A 27,928-nucleotide genomic window follows, 5' to 3' on the forward strand; every position below is an offset into this window, starting at 1 on the left:
GGCTTATCTCCTTTCCCTACTTGCTCTTCTTTGGACTACATCTGAAATCCTATGTATTAGTAGTAATAATTTAGGTCTTACTTTTTGTTTTTAGTTTGATTTCTTCCCTCCAATATTCATTTATTAAAAAAGACACTTTTTTTGTTTGTTTTGGGCTTTTTTTTTTTTTTTTTGTTCTTTCCTTTACTAATGCTATTCCTTCTGTCTGAAAACTTGCTTCTCATTTGTTATGTAAAGAACTATTAGATGAGTCCCAAGTTCCCTTGGCTTTAAATCCTATGATATCATTGGATTTCTTCTCTACGAATCTTCTGACATCATCTCAATCCAATATGTAATATCTGTACAAAAGAGTGGCACCTATAATGTTGGATTCTATTGTGTATTATCTCATCTCTAAAATATCATAAACTCCTAAAAAACAAAAACAGTCCTTTGCAACATCCATATAGCTTGATAATATTAATGCATGATGAAGAGGAGGAGTTAGAAAAGAGAAGGGAATATCAAATATGCCAAGAGCAATTTAGGTGATGCAGTGGATAGAGCATAGAGTCTAGAGTCAAAAAGTGATCTTTCTGTGTTAAAATCCACCCTCAGGCACAAGCTGTGTGACCCTGGGCAAATCACTTAATCCTATTTGCCCAGTTTCCTCATTTGTCAAATGAGTTAGAAAAGTAAATGGAAAACCACTGCAGGCTCTTTGCCAAGAAAACCCCAAATGAGATCATGAAGAGTTGGCTATGACTAAAAAATAATTTAATATAGTACTAGGCACTATGATAAATGCATTACAATTATCATCTCATTTGATCTTCAAAACAACCTTGGCAAATAGTGTGCTTTTATTATCCACATTTTGTAATTGAAGAAGCAGAAGTCAACAAGTTTCCAAGGTCACACAACTAATAGTGGTTGAGGTAAAATTTAAACTAAATTTGAGTAGAGCTCACAACCCACCAATTGATCTCAGAAAAGTGTTTTTTTGATCTCAGAAAGGCTAAGTTGTATACCCAATGGATCATGAGAAAATTATCATGAGAATTACCATGAGAAATTATTTTCAAAATAATTTTGAAATTGAATTACTAATAATAATGGCCAGAAAAGAAACACAGTAAAAATTTTCTTTTATTAAACTTAGTATATATAACCATGCCAATAAATATAAAGTATTATTGTACAAAAAAAGGTAATGATTAATAGTTCTTAATTACATTGTTACTTTTTAAAAAATATTGATTTGTTGCAAGAATGAGAAATAATAGCATACTTTCCATTTTTGATTTAACTTCCACAAGCTTGTCAATAACTTCATCAACATTGATCTTCTGTACATATTTATATTCAAAAGTTTCTTTCCCACAAAGCAATGGATAGACAACTAGTTAAGAAAAGTCTCAAACATAGGTATGTTTTGTAGAGATTAATAAAAAAAAAATTCTTCATAAGTGAAAGTTAATAAGACCAAAATATCTGTAAAAGATGCAATTTAGACAAGTAGTAAATCCTATCACTGATGATACATTTCATTTTCTTTATTCTTCATTTAAAAAAAATAACTCTTAAGAAGAACAAATGTCCACTTTAAAGATAATTGTTCTAATTCAGTAAAATATTTTGTTTGAATTAAAATTTCCACTTACACAAAAAAAAAATTTACATTACTCAGGTTACACACTGGTTTGATCTTTAAATTTCAAACATGAATAAAAACTCCAAAGTAGTCACACAAAATGACATCGGAGGACATGGAAGTTCTGTTTTTGCTTTCACAATCACTGTGCTATCATTGTTTATTATGAATCTTCTGTTTGAACATAAGAATATATTGTACCATGGGGGTTGGAGGCACAAACTGTGCCCTTAAAACTAGCTTGAACAATTATGAACTGTTCTGAATTTTTTTATTGAAACACATATCCGTCATTTGAGTCCCTGTTATTTAGAACTGAGGGCAACAAAAGATATTTATTTTGGGGAGGAAGGAGTATATTATCACTGACATCCTTTGTGCTTACCCATATGAGATGATAATAAAAAGTAGATTGATAATAAAAAAAACAAGTTTTATTATTGTTTTAAAATTCTCTATTGTCAATGTACTCTCTTATTGCTTGCACCTGGGTCTGACTGCCCAGCCCTCAAGGTACATTGGGAAGAAAAGACACCTAACCTTTGAATCTATTCTTTCAATTGCAAATATAAGTAAAAATTAAATCTCAAGAGGCAGAAACAGTTTTGTCTTTGCACTCCCACTTTCTAGCATTGTGCCTTGGACATGGTAATTATTTATTAAATTTTTGTTAAATAGGACTGCGGAAGTGAATGTTGTTCAGGACTGATGTCAAATTGAAAGATGGTGACTTGTCTTAAATATTGCACAGAAGGGGATTTCTACACAACCCATATACAGCATTTTTGAATGTATCTATTACTACTAAAGCAAGAAAGAACCTAAAAGATCATCTAAAATTCATATCCTGAGGTCCATGAACTTTTTTTTAGTTGAAATATGTATTTCAACATAATTTGTAATCCTCTGCATTTTCTTCTATACATTTGTTGTTGTTGTTGTTTTGAGAAGAGGCCCATAGACTTCATAAACTAGCAAAAGGGTTCATATCAGAAAAAAAGGTTAAGAATCTATTTGAGTTGACACTTATCAGTAAGGAAATTGAGATTTAGTAATTTGTTCAAAATTTCATTTCTGGCTAAGTGGAATTACTGGGATTAAAGCTAGATTTCTTGGTTGCATGTCCATTTTTCTCCCTCTACATTGTAGATCAATCAGTCAACCAACAGATAATTATTAAACACCTATCTTGTGCCAAGTACATTGCTATGCACTAGATATACAAAGACAAAACTGAAAAAAGTCCCTGCCACCAAATAATTTACATTCTTTTGGGAGAGACAAATGCCCATATAAAAAGATGTACAAAATTAAAAGATAATAGGGGATAGGGAGAAGGTTTCCCACTAGCTGCAAATATAAGAGAAAGGCTTTACATTGAAGGTGCCATTTGAGCTAAACTCTGAAGAAAATTAGGGACTTTTAAGAAGCAAATGTGAGGGAGGGGGGAATTTATACAAATAGCCCAAAGTCCAGGCACAGAGGTGATAGAAAGTAGAATCTGTCACATGACAGACTCTTCTAATTCTTGCTCCCTCTCATTCCTTTTAGGAGGCAATGAAATATTTTTCTATTGTATGAACTGTATGAACTATCCTTAACAGAAGACCTAATCAAGTAAAAATTAATTTTTGCTAGTTAATAAGTATAAAATATCCTAATTCTTTCTGAAGCAAATTTGACCCTCAAAGGCATCTCTAGAACTTGATATGAAATCCTTGACCAAATCCTAGTTCTGCATGGGTACACCATATTCAAAAGAAATTGGATTGGTAAAGGGTAGAGAGAGAGTGAAAGAAATCCAGGAAACAGTTAAGAAATATGAAAAGATTTGTGAAAAAGGCTGATAAAAAGAGAAGCAGAAATAATTTTGTCATCAGAGTATACAATAGGTCACATAGACATATGAGGAACTAGGGAAAGAAAGATCATAAACCTAGCATGTTATAGTGATACAGGACTTCAATTATTCAAATATCTTTGGGAATTCTATCTCTTCCCAAAGCAGAGTAAGTAATGATTTTTTTTTTTTTACTTGCCTTAGTGATAATTTCATCCTTCAAAAGGCAGAGTAATCAAAAAGAGATAATTCTATTCTGAACATGATTTGTGCTATTAAAGATTAGGTGGTTGCTTAGGTGAGAATGATGGGAATCCTAGGGGGAAGTGATAACTCTTTCCTAGAATTTGAGATAAAGGAGAGGCGATCTCCTTTATTATTATAGTGTGATATGTACTCGAGATTTTGGGAATGCAGATTTCAAAGGATTCAGAGAAAAGATAGTTAAGTTCCCACAGATTGTCAGCCCAGAAGAATGGGAGATGTTCAAAAAAGAAAATTTAAAGAAACAAAGAGAAAGAATGTGGGATTTGTCTGAAGAAATAGTTAATACATAATAACTTGTTTTAAAAAATGTATAGAAAGTTGAAAGAAACTCTAGGTACAGAAGATGAATATAATAGCATGGTACAGTTCTATAGGAATATCTCAAAAATGAAAAAGCTCCAAATAAAGGGTTGTTATGATATTCGCACACATGTATTGTACCTAGACTATATTGTAACACATGTAAAATGTATGGTATTGCCTGTCGTCGGGGGGAGGGAATAGAGGGACGGGGGTAATTTGGAAAAATGAATACAAGGGATAATATTATAAAAAATATATATATATATAATAAAAAAAATAAATTAATAAATATAGTTTTATGGGGGGAAAGAAAATAAATAAACCTTGGTTTAATGTAATTAAAAAAAAAAAAAAAAAGAAAACAACCAGATTACTACCATTATAGATGAACAGGATAAATGTAGACTCTTAAAAATAAAACTAAAACAATTATTAGGAAAAAAAAATAAAGGGTTGTTAAGAACATAATATAATTAACATAAGATAAATAACAGAACATAATATAATAATCATAATATAAATAACATTCTGTTAAGAACATATTATAAAATTTAAAATGTTAAACAATATCAGGACAAAAAGGAAAACCAAAGAAGAGTTAGGACTTTTATTTGGGGTGGATACGATCACAATAACTGAAAACAGAAGACAGCTTATTGATTGTTATTTAGCTTTTGCTTTTTCTGCTGAAGAGAATGACTTTTACATTGAAAATGACAGGGAAAAATAATTAACAGGTAAAAATCATCTAGTGAGCCTTAATGAAGTCAAATTATCTGATTCAAATGAACTTTTTCCTCAGATACTGAAAAAAAAAATAGGCAGAAGATACAGTCAATGATAATTCAAAAGATCAAGGGTACCATAAGATAAGGGAAAGACCTTTCTTATCTCTAAAAAGGGGAATAAAACAAAGACTGAAAATTATAGACCAGTAAATTTCTGTCCATGGGAACATTCTACAACATATCATTAGAAAGAATATTGACAAATTCCTACAAAGTGATTACAAGAACCAACTTGGCTTCATCAATAACAGGTCATGCAATAAGCCTCATTTTGTTTTTTGATAGAATTATTCAACTAGCAAATAATGAAAATATTTTGAATATAGTTTTCTAAAGTTTTTAGAAAAACATTTGATATTATTTCATACTTTTCTTATAGAGAAAATAGATAAAATTATATTCAGAAGTAGTATGTCAAGATTCAAAAAGTAGCTATTAATGGTTTAATGTCAATACAGTAAGAGGCCTCAGCATATCTTTGCTTAGTTCCATGCTATTTATTATATTTACCAATGACTTTAAGAAAGGCATAGATAACATACTTAGGCAATTTTAAGATGACACAAAGGGACAGCTAATTTATTGAATGATAGAAACAGGATCCAAAAGGAAGTTGATAAACTAGAGAATTGGATGGAATCTAATAAGATAAAATCCAAAAGAGATGAATGAAAGATTTAAACTGTGATAGAAAAGATAAATTTCACAAATAAAAAGTGGGAGTGGAAGAATAGTTAGACAGCAATTGTTCTGAAAATAAGATCCAAGTTTTTCAATATGAATGTGACCAAGTAGTCTGTGAGGGATCTTATTAGTTTGGTGTAAATGTGGAATGAAAAGATTGGAAGCTACATACTTTGTATGATTTGTATGAAATGCATATTGTTATCTGCTGAAAGATGGAATAACTGACTGATAAAATGCATGGCCTTGGCTTTGCCAGCTCTCTAAAGCATAGAGACTGTGATATAATCATGAAGGAGTTCACTCGGACTCCTTTGAAAAATGGAGACATTCTCTAACATCTTCTCTGAGAAGATGCCTCTCGATGTGTCTCACTTCATCTGAGGTCTCCTACAATTGGTTTCATCCAGGGGCTTGATCTCTAGAATGAGAGGAAGGGGACCTGACTATGAGAGAAAATAAAAAATTAGTACTTTTGCTGAATTTTCTTTTTTAAAAAAAATTGAATAAATCACTTTTTTTGAAGCAAAAGACAAAAAGCTCAATAAATTAATTGCCTGGTGTATGAAAGTAATGTTATTTTGGAGTAAACAATAATAGGAGCATCCTATCATACTTTTCCCTTGTCAGGTCTCACCTATCATGTTCATTTCTAAATATTACAGGTTAACAAGAACATTGATAAATATGGGAAGTGACTAGGATGATAAAAAGCCTGGAGAATGTGTTTGATATCAAGAAAAGCTGTCTAAAAGTGGTATGGGCTGCCTCAGGATAGTCAATTCCTGCTCTTTGAATATGCTCCTGCTAAGGCTGGATATTCATTTGTCAGGTATGTTATGGTGGTCAGTTCTTTCATGTATAGGTTGAATCATATGGCCATTGATGTTCCTTCCAACTTTTAAGTTTTGGGTTCTGTGTGATTGGAAATGGGGCAAATGGGAAGGCTACTGTAAACTGAGCATTCCTTTGATAGGATTTAGCTGTTGAGAAATGAATGATTTTTCAAGGTATAGATTTTATTTCTATGTTTTAGTGCTATGGAGTAGGGGCAAAGGCAACATAACTTCTGCTTTGGCTTCACTTTGGGTCAATGTACTTTCCCAAACTAAAGTCAACCGAAGTAAGTTCTCAGCTTCCATTTCTTACAAAGAATTTACTACAGTACTTTATGTTCAGATTCAGGAGAGTAGTCTTTAATATATCCCTTGAAATGAAATGAAAACTTTAGAAGAAAAAAATGGAAATTCTAGAATCCAACTTGTTTAAATGTGGGTCATGACTCCATTTATGGTCTCATAACTGAATTGCAAGTCATGAAATTATGATGTATTATCATTAATGTTTGATTTGTATACCTATTTTATATACCTACATTCTTGGGGTCATGTGCAAGTCATGAAATTATGATGTATTTTCATTAAATATTAGATTTGTGTACCTATTTTATATACCTATATACCTGGGGTCATGTAAAAGTTTCTTGAGCAAAAAAGAATCGTGAGTAAACAAAAGTTTAAAAAGCCTCATACATGTGTCATGCAGGTCTTGAGATATGCAGAGTAGTAGACACAGGAGTAAACAGCTGACTAACTGTTGTTGTCATCAGTTTAGATTGGTCAATTCATAGAGTATTTATTAAGTCCTTTATCATGTGATGGGTATAGCGCTAAACACTAGGGTCACAAATACAAGAAAACAAAATGGTCTCTACTAGTGTCAGTGACTTTACATACTAATAGAGTAAGACAAGCAGTAGTAATGGGAAAGAGAGGGGCCGGGGGATCAGGAAGGGATAGCAAGAGCAAGGTGGCCAGCAAAGAGGTGGAGCAAGGGAGGAGAGCGAGATTAAACCTTTTTGTGTTGAAGTTTGAGAAGTAGTATATGAGCTAATTTACCAAATTACATATCAGTAGTGAGAAGAAAGATAACTATCTTTGCAAACAATATCATTCTCTCTCTCTCTTTCTATCCTTCTCTTCCACCTCTCCCCACAAAAAAAGGTATGTGTAACAGAAGAGGTCATGTTCTGTCCCTGAGGAAAAGCGGGAAAGGAAGTCATATACATCATCACCAATAATGTTATTGGTTATTAGCTAACATTTGTATAGTATTTTTAGGTTTTCAAAGAACTTTATAAATGTTATCCCATTTCATCTTTACATCCCCTGTACATCCTTACATCAAAGAACTTTATAAATATTATTCCATTACATCCATCCCTAAGAGGTAGGAACTATTATCCATTTTATATAGATAGATAGAGGTTAAATGACTTGTCCAGAGTTGCACAGTATTCAAGGCTAAATTTGAACTCAGATATTCCTCTCCAAGACCAGGACTTTATCCACTTTATCATCTCACTTTTTTTCCCAAGTGGGAACCCACTCTTTTTTAAAATTAAAACTTTTTTATTTTATTTTATTTTAATATGCAGGGTTTAAAAATTTTTTTTATTTTATAATTATAACTTTTTTTTTTTGCCAGCACATATGTATGGGCAATTTTTTACAACATTATCCCTTGCACTCACTTCTGTTCTGATTTTTCCCTTTCTTCCCTTCACCCCTTCCCCTAGATGGCAGGCAATCTTATACATGTTAGATATATTATAGTATATCCTAGATACAATATGTGTGTGCAGAACTGAATTTCTTGTTGCACAGGAAGAATTGGATTCAGAAGGTAAAAATAACCTGGGAAGAAAAACAAAAACGCAAACAGTTTACACTCATTTTCCGTGTTCCTTCTCTGGGTGTAGCTGATTCTGTCCATCATTGATCAATTGGAACTGAATTAGATCTTCTCTTTGTCAAGAGTACATCCTCATACAGTATTATTGTTGAATTGAATAATGATCTCCTGGTTCTGTTCATTTCACTCAGCATCAGCTTTTTAATTTGATGTAATCAAAAATTTCTATTTTGTGATCAATAATGATCTCTAGTTCTTTGGTCACAAATTCTTTCCTCCTCTACAAGTCTGAGAGGTAAACTATCCTATGTTCCTCTAATTTGTTTATGATTTCGTTCTTTATACCTAAATCATGGACCCATTTTGATCTTATCTTGGTATATGGTGTTAAGTGTGGGTCTATGCCTAATTTCTGCCATACTAATTTCCAGTTTTCCCAGCAGTTTTTGTCAAATAATGAATTCTTATCCCCAAATTTGGGATATTTGGGTTTGTCAAACACTAGACTATTTTGTCTTGTGAACCTAATCTATTCTACTGATTAACTAATCTATTTCTTAGCCAATACCAAATGGTTTTTATGACTGCTGCTTTATAATATAGTTTTAGATCAGATACAGCTAGGCTACCTTCATTTGATTTTTTTTCCCATTAATTCCCTTGAAATTCTCAACCTTTTGTTCTTCCATATGAATTTTGTTGTTATTTTTTCTGAGTCATTATAATAGTTTCTTGGGAGTCTGATTGGTATAGCACTAAATAAATAGATTAGTTTAGGGAGTATTGTCATCTTTATTATATTCGCTCGGCCTATCCAAGAACACTTAATATTTTTTCCAATTATTTAAATCTGACTTTATTTTTGTGGAAAGTGTTTTGTAATTTTGCTCATATAATTCCTGACTATTCTTTGGTAAATGGATTCCCCAATATTTTATACTCTCAACATTTGTTTGGAATGGAATTTCTCTTTTTATCTCTTGCTGTTGCATTTTGTTGGTGATATATAAAAATGCTGAGGATTTATGTGGATTTTTTTTGTATCCTGCAACTTTGCTAAAGTTGTGAATTATTTCTAATAGCTTTTTAGTAAAATCTCTGGGGTTCTCTAAGTATACTATCATATCATCTGCAAAGAATGATAATTTGGTTTCCTCATTACCTATTCTAATTCCTTTAATCTTTTTCTCAACTCATTGCTGAGGCTATTGTTTCTAATACAATATTGAATAGTAATTGTGATAATAGGCAACCTCGTTTCATTTCTGATCTTACTGGGAAAGGTTCCAGTTTATCCCCATTACATATGATAAAGCTTTTTATTTTCAAAACACATACATGGATAATTTTCAACATTCACCCTTGCAAAACCTTGTGTTCCAAATTTTTACCCTTGCTTTTCCCCATCCCTTCCCCTATAGAGCAAGTAATCCAATATATGTTAAACACATGCAATTCTTCTATATATATTTCTACAAATATTATGCTGCACAAGAAAAATCAGATCAAAAAGGAAAAAAATGAGAAAGAAAACAAAATGCAAGCAAACAAGAACAAAAAGAGTGAAAATACTATGTTGTGATCCACACAGTCCTCTCTCTGGTTGCATATGGCTCTTTTTATCATAAGACCATTGGAACTGGCCTGAATCTTCTCATTGTTGAAGAGAGCCATGTCCATTAGAACTGATCATCTTATAATCTTGCTGTTGCCGTGTACAGTGATCTCCTGGTTGTGCTCATTTTACTTCACATCAGTTCATGTAAGTCTCTCCAAGCCTCTCTGAAATCATCCTGCTGATCATTTATAGAATAATAATATGCCATAACATTCATAGTTTTATTCAGCCATTTTTCAATTGATAGTCATCCACTCAGTCTCCATTTCTTGCCACTACAAAAAGGGGACATTTTCACACATGTGGATCCTTTTTCCTCTTTTATGATCTCTTTGGAATACAAGCCCAGTCATCTCACTTCTTAATATAATGCATGGTATATGTAGCTTCCTAGGAAGATCAGAAGACAGCAATTTTGAGGAGTTGTGCTAAAACCTCCAACAGCAAGGATTTAAAAAGAAGGGAAGCCCAGTTTTAAGAAACATAATTATTGATAACTGTCTACCTTATCTCATAGTAATTTCAAATCAGTTTTTATTCTAAACTTATGTTATCTTTGGCTATAATAGATAACACCTCTGCCCTGGCAGGGAGATAAAGTATTTTTTAGGCTCTTTCAATTTTTTAATTGTTAATAATTTATATTGGTTAAACTTCCTAAGGAAACAGAGTAATCTATGTTGCTGTCTTCTCTTTTATCTATTTCCCATTTTTTAAAAATACCAATGGTTTCTTTAAATAGGTTAGAGAATTATTTTAATTGTATGTCATAGTATCTTCCCATTATTTTTCTTCAAATTCATGATTGATTTTTATCTTTGTTCTAATAAGTAAAAGGTCCAAATTGTACATAGAGATGATTCTGGAGTGATCTATTTCCTTTCTCTTAAAATTGATTTCATTTTTGATGATATATTCTCCATTGTCTTCTTGAAGAGAGCATTAATGATAGATAGACATGAAACTTCTGAAAGACTATTAGCAATTAGCAAAGACTATTATTATTTTTAAATTTTCTTATTTCTAAGTCATATTTTTCACTTCTTGCCATATATTTGTGTTTTCATTGCAGTTACTACATCATAAAATATTTGCTGATATAATTCAGAAGAACTTACTAAGAGCTTTATGGAATATTTCTTCCTTTTCATTGTCTACTTTAAGTGCTGCAGTACAAGTTGTTGCTATGTTCATAGCTATCTTTTTTTATAAATACTTTTCAAATGTACTGAAACAGATAACTTGTTTATATGATAAAAACCAGCCTCATCATCTCCTTTGTTTTCCTCTCCAATTTAACTAATTTCATTTTGTCTCCGGTTTTTTCATAGTCAAAATATCAGTATTTATGTGATTCTATTCCTCCATTTGCATTAGTTGTAGATTAAGGATTTCAATATTTATTGCATCAAAAATTATTTTTATGCATCAATTATTTAAGAAGTTTTGAGTATTTATTCTGCACCAGAAATTATGGCCTGGGAAACAGAAAGACTGAATTTGTGTCTCACCTCTGACTTTTATTGAATATGTAACTCTTACTGAATTGGGCAACCTATTACTGAGCAAATCACATAATCTCTCTAACATTATGACATAGAGGGAGTTTTCATTAGTAGAAATTCATTATGCCAATGAAATCACAGGTGTGATCCCTATCTTTATGAATCAATTCTGAAAACTATGATTTGATAAGTCCTGACCTTATTTCTGCTGTTCTGTCACCATCATCACTACAAAAGTGAGAGGGAGCTGTAGAGAACTAAGGATCATTTTGTATTTTTCTTTGTCTTTTTTATATTCTTTTTATTTTTTTTATTATAGCTTTTTATTTACAAGATATATGCATGGGTAATTTTTTAGTGTTGATAATTGCAAAACCTTTTGTTTCAACTTTTCTCATCCTTCCACCCACTCCTCCCCCCATATGGGAGGTTGACCAATACATATTAAGTATTTTAAAGTATAAGTTAAATACATATATGCATACATGTCCATACACTTATTTTGCTGTATAAAAAGAATCGGACTTTGAAATAGTGTACTTGTGAAGCTTGTGAAGGAAATAAAATATTCAGGTGGACAAAAATAGAGGGATTGGGAATTCTATGTAGTGGTTCATAGTCATTTCCCAGAGTGCTTTCGCTGGGTGTAGCTAGATCAATTCATTACTGCTCTATTGGAATTGATTTGGTTCATCTCATTTTTGAAGGACACGACCATCAGAATTGATCATCACATAGTATTGTTGTTAAAGTATATAATGATCTCCTGGTCCTGCTCATTTCATTTAGCATCAGTTCATGTAAGTCTCTCCAGACCTTTGTGAAATCATCCTGCTGGTCATTTCTTACAGAACAATAATATTCCATAATATACATATACCATAATTTATTCATCCATTCTCCAATTGTTGGGCATCCACTCAGTTTCTAGTTTCTGACCACTACAAAGAGGGCTGCCACAAACATTCTTGCACATGCTTTTCCCTTCTTTAAAATCTCTTTGGGATATAAGCCCAGTAGTAAAACTGCTGGATCAAAGGGTATGCAAGTTTGATAACTTTTTGAGCATAGTTCCAAATCATTCTCCAGAATGGCTGGATGTATTCACAATTCCACCAACAATATATCCCAGTTATCCCACATCCCCTCCAACATTCCTCATTATATTTCCCTATCATTCTAGCCAATCTGACAGGTGTGTAGTGGTATCTCAGAATTGTCTTAATTTTGGTATTACATCTCAATGAGGAAAATTATTATTTGTTTCTATAATTTGCTGTTTCACCCAATCATTATTTAAGATGAGATTATTTAATTTCCAATTACTTTTTGGTCTATTTACCCCTAACTTTTTGTTGAATGTAGTTTTTATTGCATTGTGATCTGAAAAGAAAGCATTTACTATTTCTGCCTTCCTGCATTTAATTTTGAGGTCTTTATGTCCCAATACATGGTCAATTTTTATAGGTTCCATGAACTGCTGAGAAGAAGGTATACTCCTCTCTGTCACTATTCAGTTTTCTCCAAAGATCTATCATACCTATTTTTTCTAATATTCTATTTGCCTCCTTAATTTCTTTCTTATTTGTTTTGTGGTTTGATTTATGTAATTCTGAGAGTGCAAGGTTAAGATCTCCCACTATTATAGTTTTGCTGTCTTCCATTTCTTCTTGCAACTCTCTTAACTTCTCCTTTAGGATGTTAGATGCTATACCACTTGGTGCATATATGTTTAGTATTGATAGTGTTTCATTGTCTGTGCTACCCTTTAGCAAGATATAGTTTCCTTCCTTATCTCTTTTAATTAGATCAATTTTTGCTTTTGCTTGATCTGAGATAAGGATGGCTACCCCTGCTTTTTTTTACTTCACCTGAAGCATAATAGATTCTGCTCCAGCATTTTACCTTTACTCTGTATGTATTTTTAAATGTTTTTCATGTAAACAACATATTGTAGGGTTCTGACTTTTGATCCAGTCTGCAATCTGCCTCTGCTTTATGGGATAATTCATCCCATTCACATTTACAGTTAAAATTACTAATTCTGTATTTCCTGACATTTTATTATCCCCAGATTATGCTTTTCTTTTTCTTGTCCCATCCTTACCCCCTTTCCCAGTATTAAACTTATAGGCACCATTTGCATCACGCAGCTCTCCCTCTTTAGGATCCCTTCCTCCCTCCTTTGAATGCCTTCCCCTTTCTTGTAACCTTTCTTATTACTCTTTTCCTTTTCTCTTTTCCTCTCCCACTTTTTAATGGGGTGAGAGAAGTTTCTTCATAAAACAAATTTTTTGTTTAGATCTGTTTTTTTCTTTAGAAACAAATGGAATTCATCTGTTTCATTAAACGTCCATCTTCTTCCATGGAAGAAAATGCTCAGCTTAGCTGGGTAGTTTATTCTTGGCTGCATTCCAAGTTCTTTTGCCTTTTGGAATATCAAATTCCAGGCCCTTCAATTCTTTAATGTGAGCAGCCAGATCTTGAGTGATCCTTATTGTGGCCTCTTGGTATTTGAATTGGATTTTTTGGCTTTTTGTAATATTTTTTCCTTAGTTTGATAGTTCTGAAATGTTGACACAATATTCTTTGGAGTTTTTCTTTTTCAGAAGGTGTTCGATGAATTCTTTGAATGCCTATTTTACCTTCTGATTCTATTACTTCTAGATTCTTTGATGATTTCCTGTAAAATAGTATCTAGGCTCTTTTTTTTTCCTCATAATTTTTGGGAAGTCCAATGAGCCTCTTATTATCTCTTCTAGATCTATTTTCCAGGCCTGTTGTTTTTCCAAATAGATATTTTAACACTTTTTCTAGTTTTTCAGTTTTTTGGTTTTGCTTGACTGATTCTTGATGTCTCAATGAATCATTCTTTTTTCTTTGTTCAGTTCTGATTTTTAATGAATTATTTTCTTCATTAGCTTTTTTTACTCCTTTTTGTATATGTCCAATTGAGTTTTTAAATTAATTGTTTTTCTCTATGGAATTTTTTTCTATTTCACTAATTTTTTTTAAACTGAGTTCTTTTCTTTTTCCAATTTATAAATCCAACTTTCTTGGGAGTTCTTTATCTTTTCGAATTCACAAATCCTGCTTTCCTTGGAGTTTTTTAACTTTTCCAATCATGTTTCAGGAAGTTGTTGCTCTTTTTCCTTCCCCATTTTTTCTTTTAGTTCTCTTTTAAGATTTTTTATAGTTTCTTCTAGGAGAACCTTTTGTGTTGGGGACCAGGTTATCTCCCCCCTTGGGGTATTGTCTGGAGACTGTCTGCTATTAATCTCCTGGGATTGAAACCTGCTCTCTTTCTGTATAGAAGGTTTAGAGTGTCCTTTTGATTTTCTTTACTCAGTTTTTTTTTTTAAAGGTTTTAGAGTCTACCTTCAGGGCAAGGAGGTTATCAGCTTCCTCTGCAGAGCAAGGATAGGTATATGGACAGTAGCTGTCCTGTCTATGGGCTGCAAAGGGTGGCCAAGATGTGGGGGTGCTCTGGGAAAATCTCCACCCCAGAAGTGACTCTTATTCAGACCTGGGTATCAGGGGCAGAGCTGTGGAAGTGTCCTTCGAGGAGTCCCGCTGAGGATTAGTGACTGCCTTGGGACTAGAGGCTGAGCAATGAAAGTATCACTGCCCCTCCCCAAAAGCCTGCTTTGAGTATTAGCAGTTGCCCTATCCCTCACAGCACCAGAAGTGTCTCTGCCTGCAGGGGCATAGTCAATCTGGGAAATTCCACTGCTCTAAGCCACGCCCCCCACTGTTCAGATTAGAGGCTGCCCCGGGCTGTGCCCCTCTGGCTCCACAAAAGCCCCTAGCTGCAGAATGCCAATGCAGAGCTGTGTTTTGGTGTATGCTGAGTCACTTCCTTTCCTGGGTGGGCATAGCCAGATCCTGTTAGGCTCTGGCATTCTTCAGAGTACCCTCTCTCCTAGGCTCCAATTTCTCTGCTGGTCCACTACTCTGGAACCAAAGCAAAGCAGTCAGGCTATGGCAGAGAGCTCTATGTAAACCTTCCAACCATGGAGGTTGCCCCACTCCTGGTTCTATCCCTGCCTGTGCTGGTCTTTTCCTGCACCTCAGGACAAACCGTTTCTGGTGGTCTTCCAGATTATCTTCAAATAATGAGTTGTTGTATTTCCAGTCTTCATGAATTTTACCAGTCAAGAGCCATTTTTGAGGCTGATTTTAAAAATTGGTAATGAGGGTATGAGAGGAGCTTAGAAAGTTGCATGTGCCTTCTCCACCATCTTGGCTCTGCTCCCTCCCCCTACCTTTTTCTTTGTCTTATACAAAGTTTTACATATGTCCCATCATATCTGGAGGTAACTCTGATTTCTCAAATGGTATACCAGTGCAATGAAATGCCTGCTATTGGAAAGGCTTTAATTATTATCTTCACAACTGACTATGCTTACTTTCAGAGGAATATTTTAGCTAAATATGAGGTCATTAAGAAGCTACATCATGAAGTAAGGGATTTTTTGACTATGGCAATTCTTGAGAGAGAGAAAAAGAAAATATATAGCAATAATTTCTAAATAGTCCTTGATTAAAAACAGAATTATAGAATCTACATTGGCAGACAATAGATGTCAATCAACACCCTGTTCTTACAATTTCTTGATATCATTAATAGAGATTGTTTTCATTTCCATTTTTTTCCCTAGCCTTGGACTAGAGTGCCTTGAGCTCTTACCATTATTCATAATTCATTCATAATTACTTGAAGCATCAATGAGTTTTTCTGACTGACCCATGTCTCTTGTTCTCTATCCTTTTAAAACTGTTTTTTTTACCCTTCATCATAACTTCAGGTCTTTTCCTGGGTTTGCTTCTAACTCTCCAAATTTATTCTTCATATTTCAACATCATTCTCACCCTGGAAAATCCTTCTGTCCCTCAGATTCCCCACACTGCTGAGTTCTTCCTGAGCCTGCATTTTGTGGAAGTTTACAAGCATCCATGTAACTCCCCTTTTCACTCCTTTCCTTGTCCCCCTCTTGACTCTCCAGACTTCTTCTCCATCTGCCACTGTGGCTATCTTTGGCTGGAAGATCCTACTTCCAAAGAGAAAGGTAGATTAGAGAAAGAAAGAACCCGTTAAAATGATTTCTAAGAATGGAATTTGATTTTCTTGATAACAGCTTAATATAAGAAGAATAAAAAATCTATTGTTTGAATAATACTCTTGGAATGACTGTATTCAAAGAATAGTTTGTTACTAATGTTTCAATGTTCACTTTATAAAAGTGCCTCAGAGATCTAACTTGGCCATATGCTTTTAAAAATTATCACCAGTGGTTTGAATAAAGACATACACAATTTACAGATGATGCAAAATTTATGAAGAATAGATAGAATGGTAGATGACAGTATTAGGATCTAACCAGTGAGAAATAAGTGAGAATAAGGAGTAGAATGTAAAAATGATGATATTTAAAATTATTATAAATTGTAAAACTATCAACAAAATCAATCAAAGAAATATATAAATTATGTGTGTAATCTTAAATAGAAGCCTTAGGATATAACTATATGTAGAACTTCACAAATTTACAACTAAAAAATGAAATTATTTTGTGTATATAATAACAACAATAGCTCATGTTTATGTAAACAGTGCCTACATGGTTATGAATTATTTTACATGCATTATCTCACTTGACCCTCATTACAACTCTGTAAGGTTAGCACTAGTTATTTCTGTTATCATTGCCTCATTTTACAAATGTGAAAAGTTAAATGATTTGTTCAGGATTACACATATTGAAAGAATAGAAAGAGGCATTTGTAAAAAGGGATAGCCTAACATTCTACCCACAATACCATGTATTTTTGTTCTTATTTTTCTTCTAGGTCTTTTTGTTCTAGCTTTTGTTCTTATTTCTCTTCTAGGTCCATCTAAAGCTCTACTAATAAGATGAATGACAATAGAAATAAATGAAGTTATGCTTGGGTTTAAGAAAAAAAAATCAATTTTAGTGTTCTCAGACATCAGTTTCTGTGGAAAAAAATTACAATGGATAGCAAGGTATGTATGAATTAGTAGTGTCACAGTTATACCAATAGTCATAGTGTTCAAAATAAGTATGATGATAATCCATGTTATCTGGTATTCTGTCCTAGTTGGACTGTCTGAAAGATTTTTTGGTTCTGGAAAATATTTTGGGAAAACATTAACAAAACAGAATGAGACTAGAAAAGAACAATAAAGATGAAAAGGAAAGTTAAGTAGCACAACAGATGGAGTCTACAATTAGGAAGGCCTGAGTTCAAATTTGACCATAACTTATACCTCTGCCTCAGCTTTCTCATCTATAAAATGGGGGTAATAATAGCTCTAACCTACCAGCATTGTTGTGAGAATCAAATGAATTAATAATTGTAAAACACTTACTGTTTTGATATGTAGTAAGTGCTAAATAATAAATATTCATCATTATTATTAATCCTGTTATACAAAGATCAGTTGAAGAAATGAAGGTTATTTAATATTTAAAAAAGATCGATAGTGTTTTTGAAAAAATATCATTTATAAGAGATGTGAATCATGTAATCTTTTGATGCTAAATAACAGAACCAGTAGTGATGGCTCTGCCACAGAAATTGGAAAAAAGAAGAAGAAACTTCCTACCAAAGCTGTGGAAGGAAATGTACTTTCCATCTCTGGTGGTCTTTTAAATGAAAGTTGGATGACCTCTTGTTGGAGATGTGTTGAAGGGAATTAGTCAATTTGAAATGAATGTCTTTTGAAGTTTGTTTTATCCAGCTTTGAAGCCCTATGGTTCAGCAATAATCCTTCAACAGAGTTATCTTAGGGGGAATTGGCCTTGGCAAATTAAAATGAGAAACATATTTCCAACTTTCAATCTCTAATTCCCAAGATAATAGGAAACCTTTTAGATAAAACTGGAAATAATTGCTTTATTATTCTTTTTTAACTGCTTAGAAAATTTTTAGGTCATGGATCCCAAAGCTATGGTATTTGCTATCATTGACTGATAGCTAAAGTTTATGTCACTAATCAGGCCTATGTGCAGTTCTCAGATATTACAGATCACTTGTGAACTCATGTCATAGAGAAGTGTGCTCTGCATGGCTTTGTGGGGAATACTATGTCTTTTCTTCTGTTGCCCAATATCTCTCAGATTTTTCTATTTCTTGTCTTACATTGACAAACATGTAAATAGGCTGTATGATTTTTAATGTTTCCTAGACAATTGATGGAGACCTAAAAGGGTTTTGTTGTTGTTGATGGGATCACTGTTTTATTTTTTGTTTCATCTGTACTTTTGAATCCCATGTGAGTTTTCTAGGTCAATATTAGAGCGATTAGCCTCCAGCATCTATGAATAATTATTTCATATATTATTTCAAAGCAGGCTTGTTTGTGCATTGGCAAAACCATTGGTACAGTTCTTTAACCTATAACAAATAAGCAAAAACATTTATAAAAACTTTCAGAATATTCACTTAAGTATATAGTTGTTAACTTATGAATAAAATCAGAGGGAAAAAAGGCAAAAGTGGGAAGATAAATATTAAATGTTGTTTTTCATTCCTTGTTTTTCAAAGAAGACCAATAACATCATGGGGTTATGTCTTGACTTGTTTGTAAAGTGGATTCAAATGAAGTAGAGCTATGTAAAGTTGTCATTTTCATTTTTTCTTTCTGAGTTATTGAAGTGCAATGGCAGGACAAAAGTCAAGAGAATTAGTGATGGCCCAGGATGGTGTAGATAATCTTGGAGTCTTTGATGTCTGACCAAGCTCTAGGCACTACACAAATACTGTTTCAGACTTTTTCATGGTCACTGAGACAAATTTGTTCTTATTAACCCATTCCACTGGGAGAAGTCCTCACATTCTTTGAGTAGACATTCTTCTAACTCACTGACAAAATCAAGGCATATAGATTAATTTCAACCTGATTTAGCCCATCTGACAATATGGTTTTACTGGGATGTGGCTACTACTCATGCTATAGCTTCTTGGAGTCACAAGTGAGAGTTGGGCGAAGGTGGACGCCAAAGGAAAATGAGTAGCCCTGAAAAGAGTTTGGCAAGCTCTCATATCAGAGATGTTAGTCCTCTTTGAACATCCCTTGAATCTCTCAGATATTAAAATCTCATATAATTATTCTTAGATCTGGTGATCCAATTTGCATATTTGTTTTCCCCTATTCTTTTTCTTTTACTTTTTTCCAATGGTTTGTTAGGAAGGTTATTCTTTAACATGTTCTATTAATTCATGGAACCATAGACTTAGAACTGTAATGAACCTCAGAGATCATCTATTACAGCATCCTTATTTTATAGATGAAGAAAACAAGACCCATGAAGATTAAATATCTAGGCCAAAGTTGCAGGGCATTAAACTGTTGAGCTGGGATTTAATCCCAGATCTTTTGCTCCAAACTTAGTTTTTATTAATACCATATTGCTTCTCATTTAACAAAACAGGCTGCAGCTTCCTTGCCTATTTCTGTATCAACAAATTGGGTGATTATTTGCAATGTTTTCTTTTGGAGTCAAGGAAATCATTTTGATTTGTGCCAAAGCACAACTTCTAGCTTATAGTATTGTTTGCTTAGAGATAACTTTCAAGTCCAGAAGAAGAAATGTACTATAGACATAAGGAGCCTCTCTACTTACCAGTATTTTCTTAGTCTTACCTTGATACAAGTGGTATATCTCCTGTGGAGCTCAGTGTGATCTCAGCTATGATAGAATACCTATTATAAACACCTGGGCACATTTAAAGTTCTATGAGACTGACTACAACATTCAACTATTAGACTTTTACTCAGAAAACATGGGTACTCAATGTACTATGTGAGGTGTTGACATAAGAAATTGAAATCAGGAAGAATAAATGGTCCAAATAAAATTTAGAAAGAAAAAACACATCCTAATTTTTTAAAGGTATTTTTATTTTTATTTTTTAAAATAGTTTTTATTTACCAGATATATGCATGGGTTATTTTACAACATGGACAATTGCCAAACCTTTTGTTCTAATTTTTTCCCTCCTTATTTCCCCCCCCCCAGATGGCAGGTTGACCATTTAAATATATTTTTAAAGGCATTCAATGATTCATTGTCAATATGATGTAACAAGATTCTAAGATTCAAAAAAGCATAGAAAAAATTGCAAAAAAATTAAAATTACATATAAAAAAGTAATTGATGAAGTAATAACTCTTGACTCATATGCTTCCTCCCTCTCCAAAAATATCTTTATGAGAATTGTTTCTGCATTAATTGATATCTAAAAATAAATAAATGAAAGGAACAAGCTGACTTTTTTCCAAATTGTTTTTTATAGCTGATCACATGCTACATAATTGACTAGCTAGATGTAGATAATAAATTGAATGTCCATTGGTAGTTGATTAAAACAAAATAAAACAAAAAGCTATTTTATTCTCTAACCCTTATGTCAGAAGTTCTTACAATAAGAAGGTCCTTTGTTCATTTTATAGGATTATTATTTTTTACTTCTTTGGCTCATAGCCTCATTTGAAAAGTCAATACCAACACCATTCAGTATGCTGACTGTTGGGGGCTTTCTAGAGCCCCCAAGTTGGGGTGCCAAAATGTACTGTGCTTTCTAGAGCCCTCACGCTTGGGTGCCAAAATATACCATCTTAGTGGAAGAGTGATAAAGACAGGAGACCCACAAGGATGCTGGAAATATGGAGTCAGTTTATTCCAAATTTTCTCCCCCTTATATACCCTAATACCCTTATATAACCAAAGCAATACTGCGTGGGACCATATAAAGACCTTGTTATTTTATGTAGATTGACACCTGGTATCACTCTTTGCCACCTGGTATAACTCTACTTCAATTACAACACAGGTTGTCACTGCCTCCTGCCTTCTCAGAAAAGCCGAGAACCCTTAGGAGAGATGGGGAGCCTAATCATTGTTAGCAGGTTCTCTCTGGGCTGAAGGGTCTTATACATCACCCAGAGTTCCCCCACCATCTGTGGTCCTCTACAGCTGACATCCTGGTAAACATACTTTTCACAAGAAGTAGAGGAGAAAGTTTTATTTAAAGATAAGAGAAAAAAATTTAAATGGAGTGTGTCAGATTTGGAGTCAAATAAGCTCAAATTTTAGTTCTGTGGGTTTCTAACTATATAATCTTGGACAAATGTAATCTCCTTGGGATTCACCTGTTAAAGGGGATTCAATTAGATGACTTCCAAAGTTCCTTTTAGCTTTAGATCAGTGGTTATGTCATCTTAATATGAACCCTCTAATAATGATTTTAAAGATTTTTGTAGATTTTTTTTTTTGCCAATTAGGCAATTGGGGTTAAGAGACTTGCATTTGCCCAGGATCACAGAAGCTAGGAAGTGTTAAATGTATGAGAGGAGATTTGAACTCTGGTCCTCCTGATTTCAGGACTGGGGCTCTACCCACTGCACCACCTAGCTGCCCCATGAATTTCTATCATGTAAAATAGGCTCAGTAGTTATCACCAAATGTTGCTTTGCCATCCAAGTATTGATTCTCCTAGAATTTTCTGCCAGCAGATGATCTAGTTCTTCAAACCCCCATGGAAGTAACATCAGAGATTGCTCTCTAATATGACATAGTGTGTGTCAAGGGTAACTTTCCCATTTGCTTAGCTCCTTCTGTTCTTCTCCATGACTCCTAGCCACTCGTACAATTCTGCATTGTTCCCCATAGATATCACTAATCTTTTCTTTCTATTGCAACTCTTTTTCTTGCTTGTTGAATGGTTTTAGTCATGTCTGAATTTTTGTGAATTCATTTGGAGTTTCTCTGGCAAATATACTAGAGTGTTTTATCATTTCCTTTTCCAGCTTATTTTATAAATGAGTTGAATGAGGTGAATAGAGTTAAGTGACAGCTAATGTCTGAGTTCAGATTTGAATCCTGGAAGATGAGGCTTTATGATTCCAAGTCTAGTGTACTTTCCACTGCATTACCTAAGTATGATTGCCTTCGCTTCTCTCAAGCAATCAATTCACATTTATTAAGTGCTAGGCATTATCCTAGGTGCATGGATGTACATAGGGCTAGAGGCAGGAAAGGAAAGGAACAAGCATTTATTAAGCACCTATAGTGTGCAAAGCACTATGCTAGGTGCTTTATGAATACTCTCATTTTATTCTCACAACAACCCTGGTAGGAAAATGCTATTATTATTTCCACTATACATTTGAGGAAACTAAGAAAAAAGGTTAAGTAACTTACTCAGAGTCACACAGCTGTGTTTGAACTCAATTCTTCCTGACTATCCACTCCACCATCTAGCATCTGAAGACACAAAGATGAAAATATTTCCTGTCCTAAAATATCGTGTAGTTAATCAGCAGAGTAGTCTCATACATATATGACTATGATATATTATATCTATTTATATGTCAGTAAACATTTATTAAGCACCTACTATGTTAAATATTCTAGGAAAAGCTCTGGGGATAGTTACAAAGACAGTCCCTATTCTCAAGGAACTTAACAATCTAATGGGGGACACAACATGCCAACAAGTAAATACAAAGCAACTATGTACAGAATAAATGGAAAATGATTAACCAAAGAAAGGCACTAGAATTGAAAGGAGTAAGGGAAGGCTCCTGGTAGAAGATAGGGTTTTAGCTGGGACAAAAAGGAAGTCAGGAACGTCAGAAGTTGATGTGAAGGAAGGAGAATGTACCAGATATATGAGATGGCCCAAGAGAATGCCTGAAGTCAAGAGTTAGAGTATTTTATTTATGAAAAGGCTTTAATTTCAAAGAACATGCTAGTAGTTGAAGGGAGGGAAAAAATCCCATTAGTAAATCTTTTTGACTTAACAAAAAGTTTTTACCTTGCCTAACCAATGTTTCCCTGTTGTTGGATACAGTCTTCACCACAGGAAAAAAAAAAAATTCTAACGTTTCCCCAGTCTGGACTAAAAATCATTTTCCCCTGCTCTAGTGATATGGAACCAGATAAGTGACTTCTCCCTAGGGCTATTCTCCTTTATTATCTATGGTCCTGCCAAACTGTGACCTCACAAAAGTTTGTTCAAGGATATTTTTGTTACACTTTAGTTTCAAGAGAATTCTTGTCATCAAATCTAGGTTCAGATATTGTGACTAACTTCAAATCAGAGAACAAAAAAGTTTAGAAAGAAATAGAGGGGCAGTGGATAGAGCACCAGCCCTGAAGTCAGGAGAACTTGAGTTCAAATTTGGTCTCAGACACTTAAAATACTTCCTATGCTGTGTGGCCCTGGGTAAGTCACTTAAGCCCAATTGCCTTGGGGGGCGGGGAAGAAGAAGAAAAGAAAAAGAAGAAAATACAAACAGTAGTTTTATTACTATCTTATTAACTGTGCAAATTTGTAGTTTCATATACAAATCCTCCTTTTTTGTTCTTTTTATTGGAATGCTATTGATGATTAAGTTCATAATTAAAAAGAAAAATCTAAAAATCTTTGTTCTTTCACTGCTGCCTAAATAATATATACAGAGTGCTTTGCAATTCTTAAAGGACTATATAGATATTTGATATTGTTTTTTATTATTGGGTACCCTCCTCTCAGCCCGACACTTCTGTCTGGTTCAGAGTCTATAAAATACCCTAATTTCTCTCTCATGTTAAGATTTCTCTTAAGCAACTGTGTGTATTTAGATTATTCACAGTTATCAATGGTCTTGACACTAATCATTCCTATTCAGGAGCATGGGAAAAACTGTCTATGCTCCAAAATGAATTTTTTCAAGGTACACCCTTTATTTTTGATAGGACAAAAGCCTAATACGCAATTTTATCCCAAGGAATGAAATATGGTCCTCAAAGTTCTCCTCTCTAAAGCATAAGTTGAGATATATATAATTCCATGATAGACATAGATAGCTTTTTCTTTTAAATTTATTTTTATCACTAGCTTTTCTTTTGTATCTGATATATTTCCTACTGTATCTTTCTCTCTTTCCCTTCCCAGAGATCCATCCCTTATAAGAACCATAAAATTAAAGAAAAGGAGGATGAAGTTGTCCAAAAAACCCAGCCAAACTGGGATTAGTACCTCAATGAAATCTGATACTATATTTAATATTTCTACTCCTGAGGATTCCTCATCTTTGGAAAGGAATAAGGAAGGCATTGTCTCTTGTCTCTTCGTTGGGATTTTTGGTTTTTATGATTTTGTGGCATTCATTTTTTTTATTATATTGTGGCTGTTGTTATTTCCACATCTTTATTCTAATCATTTTTTTATGTGTGTATGTATGCATATATATATATGTATGTATATACATATATATGCATATCTATATAGTTCTACTCACTTTGCCTTTAATCAGTGAGGTAAATCTTTCCAGTTTTTCTTTATATTGATTGTATTCATAGTTACAGCATAGTAATATTCTATTACATTCAGAAGATAAATTTCTCTGAGTATCAGCATCAAAGAAAGTATCAAAGGTTTCCCAGTGTGACAGAGGATGCCCTGAACAATGATCAAATGGAAAACAGATTTTTCAATAACTGTTAAAGTTCTCCAGATGTTCCTATTTGTGACTGGCACCTAAATGATGACATTAAACTTCACAACACTACAGAACCGCTCCAAAGAACTCATTACTCAATATTAGCCTAGATATCTACACAAGGAAAAAAAAAGTCAACAACAAGGTGAATACAGAAAAAATTGCTCATGCAATTGAAAGCAACTCAACAACTCATGTTATTAATATAAATCTTGGGCCAGGAATTAAGAAAGCCATTCAGTAAGCTGGAGAATGAATAGGAGAAGAATGTATGAATTTAGGAGGGTTTTGATGATCCTAAGTTATTGGTTGTTCTAAGAACTCAAATTTTTCACACATTCTTCTAGTGATGCCACATGACAGTTATAATGGAATACCATGATCTAGACAGAATCAACATTGTAGATGATGCAAAGGGTCGTAGAAAGCAACCTCCGCTCTTTACAATCACCTCCCTTATCGTGTATTCCACTGCCAGCTTCCTGTTGAATCTTGCTGTACAAAATCCCACATGTCCATTCACTTCTCCATTGCCATTTTCATTCAGTTCAGATCTCTTGCCTGAACTATTGCTATAATTTTTCTAACTGAATGATTTCCTTCTATTTAGTCTCTCCCTTCCAAGTTTTCCTCTAACCAGTTGTCAAAATGGTATTCCTAAAGCACAAGTATGACTAGATGTTATATGACTGTGCTCAAAAAGATAAAACACAAATTGATCATTGGGTATTTGAAATCCTTCACAATCTGCTTCCAAACAAAAGGCAGTTTATCATGAATTGTTTCCTGATTTTTCCACTCCACCCCAAGCTGCTAATGTCTTCTCCCCAATATTTTTATACATATTTAGCACATAACACAATTCCTGGCACATAGTGGTCATTTAATAAATGCAATAAATTGGCAAAATAAAAATATTTTTAAAAATGTATATATATTGTTTCCCCTAATAGAATAAGCATTTGAGAACAAATGCTATACCACAGAAATAAAGTTAAAGCACTTATTAAACACTCAGTATATTCCAGGTACTGTACAAAGTATTAGGAATACATAAACAAACAAAAAGATTCTAATGGATGGCGAGGGGGGGGGGATCACACACAAAAGGGAACTAGAAGTAGGTAGGACAAAGTGGAAAAGTAGTCCAAAGTAGGAGTCTGAGAGAGTTTAGAAGTGAAATCAGCATCAAGTTGAGAGAATATCCATAATAGTACAATCATGAAACCATCAGTATACAATCACAGAAAGATTTAAGGGATTATCATAGATCAAAAAATTTGGCATCAAAATAAGAAAGAGGAGGTCAGGATAAGCAGGCATTTTTCTGGATGAAGCAAGATTTCTCAGAACATTCCTATGGCTGGCAATATTAAACGTCTTTATAAATTATCCAGAAGTTGGAGCTCAGGGTGACGTTCCACATTTGTAGATGACAGTAATTTTTTTTTTTTTTTTGTCACAAGGAAGCCAGAAAGAATAAACTATAGGAATATATTATGGATTTGTGTGGGAAGCATTTCTAGACAGGTAAATGCAAAGTAATGCATTTAAGAACAATTATAGGTATAAATAAATATAATTAATAATATTATAGGTATAAATAAATTTATAGGTATAAATAAATATAATTAATAATATTAATAATATATAATTAATAAGAATAATTATAGGTATAAATAAATATAATTATAGGTATAAATGAATGATTCTTAGTTAAAAGTTATAATTAAGATTGGTTGGTTTCGCCTTTTATCCTCAAAAAAAATACAATAATATATTCCTCAGTATACCCCCAGAAGGTATTGAAACACAAAATAAAGTGTGTGTGTATGTGTGTGTGTGTGTGTGTGTGTGTGTGTGTGTGTGTGTGTGTGTTAGCCAGATTTGTGATTTAGTAGGTACAAGATACTCTCAGTAGGAAAACTGTCTACTAAGGCAGTTCTGCCTCTACTTTAGTCTTTTTATAGTCTTAGAAACTATGAGAGAATTGCTTAGAAAATGAATTGACTTGCTCAAGATCACCTGGACCATATGTTTTGGAGGCAGGATTTGAAGCCAGGCCATCACTCTAGGCTTTATATTATGTTGTGTCCTAAAATTGTTTTTCCATTATAAAAAGTCATTTTGTGTCATCAATCATGCACTTCAAAAAAGCTGTCCCTGTAAAGGCAGCTAGAGGGACAAAGGAGTTGCCCTGGGAGGATACACTGAAAAAATAAAGGACTCTTTTGCCTAACTTTGAGATAGGATACAATCAAAATATTGAAAACTAGGAAAAACTTCAATAAAGCGAGCATGTTCTTGTTCACTAAATCTTGAAATGTCAAGGAAAAAAAGATGAGGAATTTGTAAACATGGATGAAATTTTTGATAAATACAAGAAAGCACTAAATATTGCAGGTGCAGGCCTAGAGGAAGACTTGGGTTCAAATTTAGCTTCAGACACTTACTAGCTAGATGACCCTGGCCAAATTATTTAACCCTGTTTATTTTGGTTTCTTCATCTGTAAAACGAGTGTGGAAGGAAATAGCAAACCACTCTTGCGACTTTGTCAAGAAAACCCTAAATGGGGTCATGAATGGCTGGACACCCTTTAACAATGACAACAGACTTCTTGCAACAGGCAATGTATTTGTAGAATTCATTCTGTAATAGTTGGTATAGTCAGGAAACATAAATGAATTCTAAAAGGTTTTTGTTTTGCAAATGGTAGCTGATTGATGGTGCAATTTATTTCATTTCATTTAACTGATTTTGACAATTTTATAAATGACAGAACAATGATTGGGTTCTAAGAAAGTTGGACTAATTGAGCCTGCTAGACAAATGAGTTTGGAGCTCTGAACTCACAGGCTAAAATTGATGGGAAGTTTGTCCTGAGCCCTGAACCAATATGGTGAGCTCCTAGAAGGAGAGGGCTACCAGTATATCTAATGAGAAGAAAACTGACACAGGTCAGAAACAGAGCAGCTCAAACTTCTATGCCAGTCAACACTGGGATCAGAACCTTGAGTGGATGTTGCATTGCCAGATTGGGAGACATAATAAGAGCCAGTGGAAAAAAAGGAAGAAAAAA

General features: G+C 33.6%; 1 long non-coding RNA gene across 1 annotated transcript in view; it reads left to right on the forward strand.

Moving 5' to 3' along the window:
• Positions 1–27,928, forward strand: part of LOC141550234 (uncharacterized) — a 197,469-nt gene that overhangs the window by 92,518 nt on the left and 77,023 nt on the right. Inside the window, exon 2 of the long non-coding RNA XR_012484551.1 lies at positions 17,225–17,360. This is a non-coding gene — a long non-coding RNA (uncharacterized LOC141550234). The remainder of the gene's footprint in view (positions 1–17,224; positions 17,361–27,928) is intronic.

The sequence above is a fragment of the Sminthopsis crassicaudata genome, chromosome 1 (genome assembly GCF_048593235.1).
Source record: "Sminthopsis crassicaudata isolate SCR6 chromosome 1, ASM4859323v1, whole genome shotgun sequence".
In the NCBI taxonomy this organism is placed as follows: domain Eukaryota; kingdom Metazoa; phylum Chordata; class Mammalia; order Dasyuromorphia; family Dasyuridae; genus Sminthopsis; species Sminthopsis crassicaudata.